This window comes from Octopus bimaculoides, chromosome 22, assembly GCF_046866305.1.
Source record: "Octopus bimaculoides isolate indiv1 chromosome 22, ASM4686630v1, whole genome shotgun sequence".
NCBI classification, from domain to species: domain Eukaryota; kingdom Metazoa; phylum Mollusca; class Cephalopoda; order Octopoda; family Octopodidae; genus Octopus; species Octopus bimaculoides.
In genome coordinates, this window is record NC_142949.1 from 31148424 (window position 1) to 31161165 (window position 12742).

General features: G+C 36.1%; 2 long non-coding RNA genes across 2 annotated transcripts in view; both read left to right on the forward strand.

Annotated features, from left to right (window-relative positions):
• Positions 1-1332: 1332 nt before the first annotated feature.
• On the forward strand, positions 1333-3457 carry LOC149131433 (uncharacterized). The gene is made up of 2 exons (XR_016237959.1): positions 1333-1698; positions 2311-3457. It is a non-coding gene; the product is annotated as an uncharacterized LOC149131433 (long non-coding RNA).
• A 5754-nt stretch (positions 3458-9211) lies between these two features.
• Positions 9212-12742, forward strand: part of LOC149131434 (uncharacterized) — a 111997-nt gene continuing 108466 nt past the window's right edge. The window contains exons 1-3 of the long non-coding RNA XR_016237862.1: positions 9212-10216; positions 10407-10552; positions 11148-11402. This is a non-coding gene — a long non-coding RNA (uncharacterized LOC149131434). The remainder of the gene's footprint in view (positions 10217-10406; positions 10553-11147; positions 11403-12742) is intronic.

A 12742-nucleotide genomic window follows, 5' to 3' on the forward strand; every position in this document is an offset into this window, starting at 1 on the left:
TCGCCTGTCTTTACGTTCTGAGTTCAAATTCCGCCGAGGTCGACGTTGTCTTTCATCTTTTCGTGGTCGATGAATTAAGTACCAGTTACATATTGGGATCGATCTAATCGACTGGCCCATGCCCTCAATATTTCGGGCATTGTGCCTGGAGCAGAAAAGAATATATGGTAAACAATAATAATCCATTCTATAATAGGTACAAGACCTGAAGTCTAGGGGAGGGTGATGACCGATTACATCGAATGGTACGTGAATTATCGACCCCCGAAAGGATGAAAGATAAAGGTGACTTCAGCGGAATTTGAACTGAAAACGTTGAAACGGAATATATACCGCCAAGTATTTTGTTTGGCGTATTACCGAGTCTGCCAGCTCTCTGTCTTTGAGCAAATATATGGTAAACAATACAAAGAAGAATAAATAAAAACAATATTTAAAAATTGAATTCAATCAACTTTGAATAATATTTTCTGAAGTGAATTGAACAAAATATAATTTCTGTCAGTTTTTCCATTTTGTAGTTTGAAGAAATATAATGGAATCCGTCTCAGTCTGTTAAACATATATTTTGTGTGTGACAGATATTTAGTTGTTTGGTTTAGAGAAAATAGAGTTATGATCTATAAAACCATTTTGGTAGCACAATATTATACCAATTATTTCTCAATAGCTGATCATGTGTGCGCAGAGGTGTGTGTGTGTGCTCGCGCGTGTGTGTCAGAGAGAGGTTTTTTTGTTGCTGCCTTTTATATGTGTATGTGTGTGTATGTAATAAAACATTGCTGTGGTTGTTTCCTAATCGTTATAATTACCATCCATCCCTCCGTGTATCTATCTATCTATCTGTCTCTCTCTTTCTCTTTATTCTATATATATTATATATAGTATATATATATATATATATATATATATATATATATAATACAAATAATATGTAAGTCTATGCATATGTACGTACATGTATGTACATACCTATATCTACATGTATATATAGATGCATATCTGGGTACAGGACGTCAAAAAAAAATACGTGGACAAAATGAAAAACAGAACATAAACAGAGCACAGAAAACAAACAGGCCACATAGAGAATATTTCCTTCATCAGCTGCCCCTATTCTAAACTAAGCGTTACGAAGAATTACGGCAGCGACAGGAAGACGAAACAGTGAAAATAAACAAGGGCTGTAGGCCAGACGCAAAAAAATATCTGTATACTGAACGCTATGATGTGACGAACTGGAGAGAGAAGAAAAGGTCGTGCTAGCTTGGCAGTGTCCTATAGAAAAGGAAGAGGGCAGTAGCCAGTCACATGTGACCAGCGGTGGGTGGGTAAGGAGAGAGAGTGGTAGAGAGAGAAAAAAGGGGAAGAAGTTGAACATTGGTGAGCAACGAGAGAGAGAAAGAGAGAGAGAGAGAGAGTAGTGAAGGGGAGTGTGTGTGTGTTCGTATATTAGCGTTTGTTTTTCCATGTTGAGTTAAAACAAAAATCGTTTGACATTCAGTTGAAGAATTACTCAATACTTTTCTAAAGTATATATTTATTATGCTTTCACAAACTGATAGCTGTAACTTCGAAGTTTCCACCCGATACCCTTCGTCGGGCAGTCGGACACAACCTTAGAGTTAGTCAACAATCTTCCTGTAAATTATGTGTGCAGACATATATGTACCAGTTGGTACTTAATTTTTCGTTCCAGTAACGTATTTTTTCTATTATATTTTGTAGTTTTGTGTATATTTGTATGTTCATACATAAGCGTGTGTATCAGCATGTGGTTGTAGATTTTATAACAAAAATATAAGCCTTGACATCAAGATGTCCAGATTTCCAAAGTAATTACTAGTTTTCCTACCATGTGGTGTTATTCTATAAAGTGACAAATCAGAAGATATACATACATGTACAATTTCTCCGAAAATATTTCAGCCTTAAATTATGTATACGTTATTTTATGTTGCCTATATTTTTACTACGAATCTTTTCCTTAAAAGATTCAATCGATCTGTCGTTCTCTTGTCGTTATCCAACTAACATATATATGTTTATATTTTTCTTTTCCATTACTGATGAAGCAAATTTATTTTTGTTACCAGAAGTGGAACGAATTCGTGTGTAATCATATATGAATTTGGCCCCGCCAAAGTCATTATCTATTCATAATTCCATTGATGTATGTCGAAGCATGCATATAATTCCACTGATATATGCCGAAGCATGCACATATAAGTATTTATTTCTATTTTTGACTTCTAGCTAAAACTTGTTCATGCCATGTAGTTCTTAAATTCGAATATGTTTACGTTATAGACATTTCATGAAAACAACGAAGTCCTCCGGTACGTTAACATCCTAAGCATTGAAGCCATGCTGCTGTTCAGAATGCTAGGAGGGGTAGTGCACGACTCACGCATTGATAAATCCAGAATGCCGAGAATAGTATTTCTACAGCGAACTCAACGATGGCAAATGAGACAGAGGAACCCCCAGGAAGCGTTTCAAAGATCACTGGAAATGCCAGCTCACCCAAGCAGGTATAGGCCCCACAGGATGAGGAGTCGTCGCAGTACAGATGATGGTAGGCTAGGATGTATCAAAATCGATGCAAGCAGCTTGAAAAATTCGGAATGAGTGCAGCAGATGAGAAATGGCAAAGAAAAAGAGTCATCTACATAATCTATGAGTAAGGCTTATATATTTTCTCCAAGTGCGTCAGATCCTGTTGTTCAAAGATCAAAACTTAAAGTACCTTACAGTGCCTTCTTCATGATCTTCGGACACAAAGGACTGCCATCATCATCATCATCGTCAGCAGCAAGATCACCACCACCACCACAAAAATTACCCCTTCCCCCAAAATTTCAGGCTTTCTGCCTATTGTAAGGATTTTTATCTGTGGTTCATGAATCGTTAGCCACCTGACGAAATGTTTAGCGGCATTTCGTCCGTCGCTACGGTTTGAACTCAAATTCCACGGAGATCGGCTTTGCTTTTCAGCATTGCAGAGTCGATCAAATGAGTTCCAGTTTAGGACTGAAATCGATAAAATTGACTAGTCCCCTCCCTCCAAAATTCAACCCCTGTGCCTATATTGAAAAGAAGTATATGATTTTTAGTTCAGGTTTTTAAAATCACGTTCCCGTCTGTGTGGAATAATAATTATAATAACATAAATCATTAAGTTGTTCTAAATCTGATTTACTCTAATTCACTGCGAAACATTCGTCAATACTTATAGTGGTCCCGCCGATTACATCGATAATATTTAACTTAGGCTGTAGTTATTCTTCCTATACCGACTTACAGCTAGCGTATATGGGTTTCAAAGTTTGGCACAAGGCCAGCAACTACTGGAAGGGGTTAAGCCGATTATATCGACGTCAGCACTCAACTGGTACATTTTTTTTTATCAACCCCGAAATAATGGAAGGCAAAGTCTACGTCGGCGGCATTTGAACTCAGAACATAAAGACGGACGAAATACTGCAAAGCACTTTTCCCAGCGTGTTAACGACTCCATCGTTTTCTCTGATATATTTGTTCCAAATATGACAGTTTCATTTCTTTTACAAGCCTCTACATCTTTTCTTGCTTCATGTTCTAATTAGGCTTATTGACTTGCAATAGCAATGAAACGAGAATGGAATGAATTCTGCCTGTCCTAAGGATATAAATGACTTAAAAGTAGATAATTCGATTCAAGGTGTACTAAAATAGGAATGGTTAATTAGATTCACAGAAAACCGTATCACTTCACCACTCTCTTTACTGTACCATACTCACCTCTCATTCTTTCCCACCGGAGACAAACTGGCTCCAATAACCTTAATCTAGGCGCATGGATATGTGGGTAAAAAGCATCTTCTGCATACATGTGATTTCGGGTTCTGTTCTTCTGTGCGGTACCTTAGGCAAGTATTTGCTACTATGGCTCTGGGTCGAGCAATGCTTTTTGAGTTAATTTGGTAGACGGAAATTGTGTGGAAGCCCGTCGTATATGTGAGTATGTGTGCCTGTGTGTGTGTGTGTCTGTGTGTGTGTGTCTCTCTGTGTGTATATGCGCGTATGTGCTTTCCTCTTCATCCACCGCTTAAGAATCAGTGTTGGACGTTTATATCCTTGTAACCTTGCAGTTAGGCAAAATACACTGATCAAATAATTATCAAATTTTGAAAACTAAATACTGGGGTCTATGTAGAAGTAAAAGCCATTCAATGCAGTGTCCCAGTATGGCCACAGTCCAAATGACTGAAACGATTAAACGGATAAAGTTAAGAGATATCTTGAAAAACGCATAACACTCTGTCACAGAATCTCAAGAAGCAGTATCGATTACCGATTTCTAAAGTACACGCGAACTTATTTCTTTTGTCTCGTTCTTTTTTTACACCTGCCCATATATTTCATATAGTTTAGTTCTGATTCAGAAATGAGTTCATGAATTAATGAGAGGTGAGAATGGTACTGTAAGGAGAGTGGCGAAGTGATAACGAATGGAATTAACCATTCCTATTTTCGTGCACCTTGAATCGAATTATCAACTTTTATATCATTAATATCCTTAGGGTGGGCAGAATTGGTTCGGTTCAGTTCTCTTTTCATTTCTATTTCAAATCAATAAGCCTAATGTTTATTGACAGTTAAAGCTAATTTCAATAAATATACAGTTGATCATATACAATAGAGTTGAAAATGTAGGCAACGATCCATATTATTGCCCTTTATGTTTTACTTTTTTTAAATGTTTTAGTCATTAGATTTCGGTCAAACTGGGGCACCGCCTTGAGAGTTTTGATCGAAGCAATACACACCAGCGCTAAAATGTTCTATCCATCTCTTTTGTCAAAGTGCTAAGTTACGACGACGTAAATGAAAGCAGGATCAGTTGTCAAGCGGTTGGAGCGGGGACACAAACACAAAGAAACACGCACACACAAACACATACATAATACATACATTCATACATACAGATTCAAGCCATCAATGGAACAGTAAAGATATGTAAAACTTTCCAAAAATTTAGCACATAAATACATATGCATGCATCTAGACATAAAAACGCATCCATAAAACAAACATACAAATCTGCGCATACACTAACACCAAATACTGCACACACACACACATATGCACAAATACCTAGATGATGTTGATAAAAGTTCCAATGAAGGAGCCTTGAATCTATGTTAGAGTCCGGCTCTTTCTCTATGGACAAGAAATACAGAAATGAAACTGATTGATTACATACATACATACATACATATATACAAAAATACCCTGTTGTTGATGTTGAAACTTCAATGAAGGAGCCTCGGATCTAGGTTAGATACTGGCTTCCTCTATTGGCAAGAAATCTTGAAATAAAACTGAAAAATGACATACATAATTTATGTATGTATGTAAGCCATTATTCCGTTTTATTTCAAGATCTCTTGCCAATAGAGAAAGAGCTGGTTTCTAACCTAGATCCAAGACTCCTTCACTGGAATTTCAAAACCATCAACATAGTATTTTTGAATGTGTGTATATGTGCAGTATTTTGAGTCAGTGCATGTGCACGTTTGCATGTTTCGTTTTATGTATGTATTCTCATGCATAGAGTTGTATGTCCAGACATGCGCATATATACTTAAATGACAACTTTCTGCCAGGTTTTACAGATTTTTTAGAGTTCCAGTGATGGATTAGCTCTGTAGTCTTCGAATTCGCTTTCTCCTTTCTGGTTTTGAGAAGCCTAATTTCTCATGATTGGCACTTAGGTAGTATGTTGCATATCCCAGTGCCCTAATAATTACAGGTATAAACCTGAACTTGCAATTTCAATCTGGTTTCAGTAACTGTAGATTTATCATTAGTTCAGCATAGGTATTTTCTTTTCCGCTGATCTTTAGCTTTATGTTAACATCCGCTGAGCAGCTGATTTCCACAAATGTATACAATTCCGCTTCGCTATCCTAAATCATCATGTCAGTTCTATAAAGTTTATGTATGTATGTCTGCCTGCATGTATGCATGTCTGTCTGTATATATGCATGTATGTATGTACTACAGATATTCTGTCTACAAAATTCACTCACAAAGCATTTGTCAGTTTGGTGCTACAACAGAAGCAAGTTACCGAAGGTTATATGCAGTGAGACAACCCAACACTACGCAGACGCAAAGCAAATGTATTATTCACAAAAGACATCCCTAATCAAGTTGATTACCTCTAATCTATCAGATTGCATATAACCCACCAAAAATGTACACATAATCCAGTTCAACACACATTCTCATGATTAATACATCTAATCCGTTTGCACTTAAACACACAATTCACGCTAAGTTACGACGACGTAAATGAAAGCAGGATCAGTTGTCAAGCGGTTGGAGCGGGGACACAAACACAAACACATACATAATACATACATTCACACATACAGATTCAAGCCATCAATGGAACAGTAAAGATATGTAAAACTTTCCAAACTTATTACAGTTGATAATATACATATAATCTAGCCGATTATAGATAATCCTATTGAATGTGTAGACATACTACAGCTGATTACATATAATACGGCTAAGCAGACAAAATCTATCGGAAAATATAGACATGATAAAGGCGCAAGTGTACTGTCTGCCAAGACGCTTGCTTCCCAGCCATACGAGTCCGGGTTCAGTCCCACTTTGTAGAATGTTGGGCAAGTGTAATCTGCTATATCCCCGGGTCAACCAAATCTCTATGTGGTAATTTGGTGGACAGAAACGTCGTGCACACACACACACACACATGTACATATATACATATACATACACAAGTATATGCACCCACACACACGTATACACGTCTGTGTTTGTGTCATTGTCTCTGTCCCCCAGCACGGCTTGACAAGTTACGTCGTCGTAACTTAGCACTTCAGCAAAAGACGCCAATGATTATAAGTAAAACGCTTAAAAAGGAAAGATAAGTGTGAGGATCCATTCCAAGCGTGGCTGCAGTCCAATTATTGAAACAAGTAAACGATAAAAAAATGATTTACACATAAATCCCACAGATTATCGGAGCATACTTCAGCCCATCTTATATATTCCAGTAAATTGCTCCGAACACGTAAATTCTGTTGATTACAGCTAATCCACCTGAAAAGTATAAACATATGAAAACACCATAAATAGAATTTTGTAAACCGAAAACTGCATCGTATAACATTTTATAAATAAGATTTTGGTTTTCTTATTTATGAATCCTCGTGCCAAGAATACGTAGTCAGCGAGGGAGTTTTTATACGGCTTTTAGACCTGCTAGAAATAATAGTGTTATGTATATGTGGAGGTGGTTATGGCAGCGGACTCGCGGTTTCGATTCCCAGACCTGTCGTTGTATGTGTTTATTGAGCGAAAACACCTAAAGCTCCACGAGGCTCCGGCAGGGGGTGATGGCGACCCCTGTTGTACTCTTTCTCCCCAACTTTCTCTCACTCTTTCTTCCTGTTTCTTAAGTAACGCTGCGATGGACTGGCGTCCCGTCCAGCAGTGGGGTGGGGGGAACACATACGCCATAGATGCGGGAAACCGGGCCCATGAGCCTGGCTAGGCTTTAAAAGGGCGCATAAAAAAATATATATGTATCTCAAAGTAAGATAAATGTTCTATGTCTACTCCATGAGGTTTATAATGTTAAACAATAACAACAGTAAGAAAACCTTATCAATATATACAAATATTTGTGCTTTTTCAAAGTTTTATTTCAGTGTATTTCGGAGGGATGTGAAGTCAAGGGGTCAAGGGGTCAGGATGTTGCACGCCCGATCGCAAGATCGTTGTTTCGATTCTCAGACCGCATGTGCGTTGTGCACTTGAAGAAAGCAGTTCGTTTCTCGTTGCCCTAAGTTGACTTCAACACGTGACGCGTGGCACAGCGCTCACCTGTACAGGTAGCGTTGGTTCAGTGAAAGGAGTGAGCTAATGTACAACGCAAACGTTTGATCACTTTTAGCAAATCACCTGAGCGGATTGTTAAGCAAGAATCCGCAGAACCCTCATTTATTTTTTGCAACGGGAGAGTGCACAGTTGGGGAGGGGATTAGGAAACTCCTTATCAAATATTTGAAATCAGGTTTTGAATAATGACGGAAGTGGAGAGACATTAGATTGAACTCAACAGACGACATATAAATATACACACTCTCTACGAACAAATGTGACGTTACATTCACTGAACACTAGGACTCATTCTCTTCATCTGTGAAGAATAACGAGTGCGAATCACATGATTTAGTCTATCTCTTACTGTACGATGCTGATGGTGGTTGGGATGTAGTAAGAGAAATAGTAGAATTACAAATGGATGGATCATTTGAAATTTACTAACAGAGCTAGAGGTTTTTTGTTTGTAGTTCCGAAACCAATGATTCGAAAGATAAAACAAAATGCTGCTTCATATTATATTTGCTGTGATAAACATAGACGTTATTAAAAAACGTATTTTTCTATTTTCCCTTTGGTAATTATTATGTAATATTGAATAAATATATTAATTGAAGAAATTACATCAAACACCAGAAACTTTTAATGTTAGAACGCCAATATTAGTTGTATGTAAGAGAAATATTAAAACATTAGAAATGAGAAAATAATTGTAACTGGACTTTGATATTTAATGTAGCATGGCTGTGAAGTTGGAAGCTTGGTTTGATAATCTGTGGTATCGAGTTCGATCTCATAGTGAGATACTTTGTGAAGTTACGTTTTATTTATGTAACCGACCCAGAAAGGTAAAGTCAACCGTGGTGGTATTGGAACTGAGAACGTAACATCGAAGAAATACCACTAAGAATTTCCTCCGGCGCGCCTACGACTCTCTGCCAACTCACCGTCTTAATACTCTTTTCTACAATAGGCACAAGGGCGGAATTTGTTTTAGGGGAGGGGAATAGTCGATTACATCGACCGCAGTGCTCAAGTGGTACTTTAATCAACCCCCAAAATGTGGAAAGGTAGCGACAACCCCGGTGAAATTTGAACTGAGAACTTAAGGATGGACTAAAGATCGCTAAGCATTTTACCCAGCGTGCTAACGACTTTGCATGCTCGGCGCCTTAATGATAATAAAAACAGTTATAATAACAATAGTTAGTATTACATTCATTAGAATAATAAGCCACTGGCTTAACAAGGTGAATATTTAAAAGTGCCATTAATATTTCAATTAGAAAATGCTATTGCTCTTATGAAGTAAGACTAAACTATGCCAATATCTATTGGGAGTAGAAAGCATCGGTAATCATGTATCAATGGTTAATTAATATTCATGAAGCGATCTAAGTCGGTAGTTAAAGTCATTACAATTGAAATGAAAGCAATTAGTTTATAAAGTTGTCTTGCTATCAACAGAGCTCTCCATTCAATCAGCAAAGTCGTGTTGCTTTGGTTATAGAAATTTGTATCGTGTGACGGCAATGTTTCTGATGCCAGATCATTAGTTCATTGTGAAGAGAACTATACACACCATTGCACACAAATGCTGGCACACATGAGTATATATATACATACATATATATATATATGTGTGTGTGTGTGAATGCATACATATATGTACATATAATTTTATATAATTATATAAAGTATGAGGAAGAGACTGGAATTGACGAGACTATTATCAACTACGATCATTTCGACCCACCATGCATCGGCGCCTCGTGGATGAGGTGCTGCACAAACATTTGCAGTGAGCATAGGTGCCGAGATATTTCGTCGGGGACTTGGCAAAAGTTATCGGAATTTTTAAACCTGTTTCGCTTATTTTCATTAGAATACATTTTACTAGTTGTCGTCTGCTACTCATATATGCACGAGAAACTTCGGTGATAATGAAAAACACTTTTCTTATACGTAATAAGTAATAAAGTGATTTTCACAGAATCAAAATATCAGATAAAATATTAACTAAAATAGAGCAGTGAATCAAATATCGTGCTTTATAACTCCTAATGAAAACCGCCAAGTAAAAACCATAAAGCAAACATAGACAGAACGAAAATCGAAACTCAAAACGTAATCGTACATTCAAACATACTGTGGGCGATCTTTACATTTTACCCTTACATTTATATAGACACCTGTGCATAGATATACGCACAAAAATACATATTCGCTCAGCTTTTTCTGGATATAGTGAGATCCGTTGACAGGCCAATGATTGTGTTCACATACCCACCCCCATGCAATAGACGTGCGTTTTTCCTCATTTATATCTTTTTAATTTCTTAATTACCTTTTTTGAAAGTGTATAGAAATAAAAGTAGATGTAAAAAAATATTGTTTAGCATTACGGGGATTTGAAACCGGCGAGGTTGAATTTCTGTTAACTACAGCCATTTGAGTGTTTAGTAATTTTTTTTTTTTTTTTTTTTTTTTTTTAGAAAATTTGGACTGGTCCACCGATGGGTTTTTCTTTTAATATATATAAGCTTTTCATAGAAGCGCAAGCTTTTCAAAATATAAAAAAAAATTATCCACGCATGTCTCCTGTTTCCTGCGGCGAGCATTTTTGAGAAGGTTTTGTTAAGTAAGTGAAATTTGAATTTATTGTTGAACTTGTTGAATTATTGTTCTAAAAAGAGTAGAAAAGATTAAAGTAGTGGTGAAGAGGAATCTGCCCGGAGAGGAGTATGGTGTGAACGACAGAGTTGTTTTGATAGGGACATGGTGGCAATGGATGTAATAGAAGTTGTAAAATAAAGACAACCGCTATGGATAAGAGGTACTCCGCCGTCGGTGGTGGAGTATGAGGACATAAGATGAACAATAAATTTAAAAGAGAAAAACTGTAAAATTATTATTGTGAACGTTTAATTTTTTAAAGAAAAGACTGGGGGAAAAAAAGGGAAAAAATGTATTAATGTGAATTTAAAATTGTAAAAAAGTAAGAGAAAAGACTGTATTTAAAAATGTATCAATGTAACCACTCGACTTCGGGGTTCGAGTGGGTATTACGCCTCATTTTTCATTTCTTTCATACTAGCATTCGTCTCTTTATTTTTTCTTCAAGTGTGATTTTCTGTTTGCAAATTTTTAGTCCTCCGAGTTTGTTATGTCTCGTTTTGTACTGTCTTTATGTTTCGTACTGGTGATCGAACTTTTTTCTGTGTAACCTCTTATAGGTAATAAAGAAATGGTCTCCTGTATCCTGTTTATCCTCGTGAGAGGGTCATCGCTGTGATGCACTTTAGTGTAAATAAACTGCGGTCGCCATATGAAATGGCCATAGATATATGTGAATGTTGAATTTCACCTGTGAAGTCTGCTTATGAACTTTTGGATGTACTTATGTGGAAGGAGTAAAAGACTTTTTTCAAGATATATGTGAATTTTACCTGTGGAAATTTACCTATGAACTTTGGACGTACTTGTATGAGGCAAGTAAAAGACTTTTTTTTCAAATGTTTAAACATTTTGGATTTTTCTGAATTGACGGGCGCCAAATGTTTTCTGAACGAAACACTTTCAAACTTAGGATACTGGTAGAATATGTCATATAAAACATCATTTTATCTTAGCCTTATTAACAAAACTTTCTATATTGCAAGTTATTTCATGTTAAAGTTGTCGTATTTCTGTAATTTCAACCAATCACTGACGTCTATTCAGCTGAATACAGTTACTGCTGTTTCTGTAAAAAATAATTTTTGCCGGTGACAAGATCGTTATTCCCTGGTAATTATATCGTTATTCCCTAGTAAGGGTTAAGGTTCGGGTTTTAGGGTTAGGGTTATGAGTTAGGTTATGGCAAAAAATAATCATAACCCTAACCTAATTGTTTAAAGAAAAGACTGGGGGGAAAAAAAGGGAAAAAATGTATTAATGTGAATTTCAAAATCCTAAAACTAAAACCAGTACAAACGCACAAACGATGTTATAAATAACAGTACCGCCGATAGTTGTTGTTGGCAAACAACAGCACTAATTTTATTCAAGGGAAAAGATCCCATTACACTACACAACGTTTTCTTTACAATCCATAGCAGTAATTATTTTCACCTCAATAGACGTCAGTAATTGGTTGAAATTACCGAAATACGACAATTTTATTTACATGAAATAATTTCGAATACAAAAATTTTAATCTGGTCTATAACACAAAATATACAAGTATACGAGGTTTGAAAGTGTTTCGGTAGAAAACACTAAATAAAACATAAATAAAAAGTGGCGCCCCTCAATTCAGAAAGATCCAACATTTTTTAAAGTTTTTTAAAAATTTCAATCGTTTGATAAAACTTTTTTAGTCGGACCTTTATCTTATTTTTAACTTATTTTATATTAGATTTCTTTTGGTAGTTTTTGAATTTTTACCCGTTTATATTTAACTTTTTGTGAGCCCGTTCTATTTGTATTTTATTCGATTATATATTTACCTTCTGTGATTTCATGTATATGTAGACTTTTTTTATGTGTTTGGGAACCATGGAGTCTTTTTTTTTATATATGATTAAATTTTTGAGGGGTGGTGTTGTATGTAAAGTCGTTGACCCAAATTTAATGTTCCATAACGAATGCTTCTTTGTCTTCGTTTTATTTATATTTGAGCACTTCTTTTGCAGTCCTATAAACACTTTTGTTTCTATAAAAAGAGACAGATATTATTTCTTGTTGTATGTATATCTATATATATATATATATATATATATATATACATAGAGAGAGAGAGAGAGACAGTACGTATCCTATCTCTCTTTTATCTTTTCTCTTGTCAAAG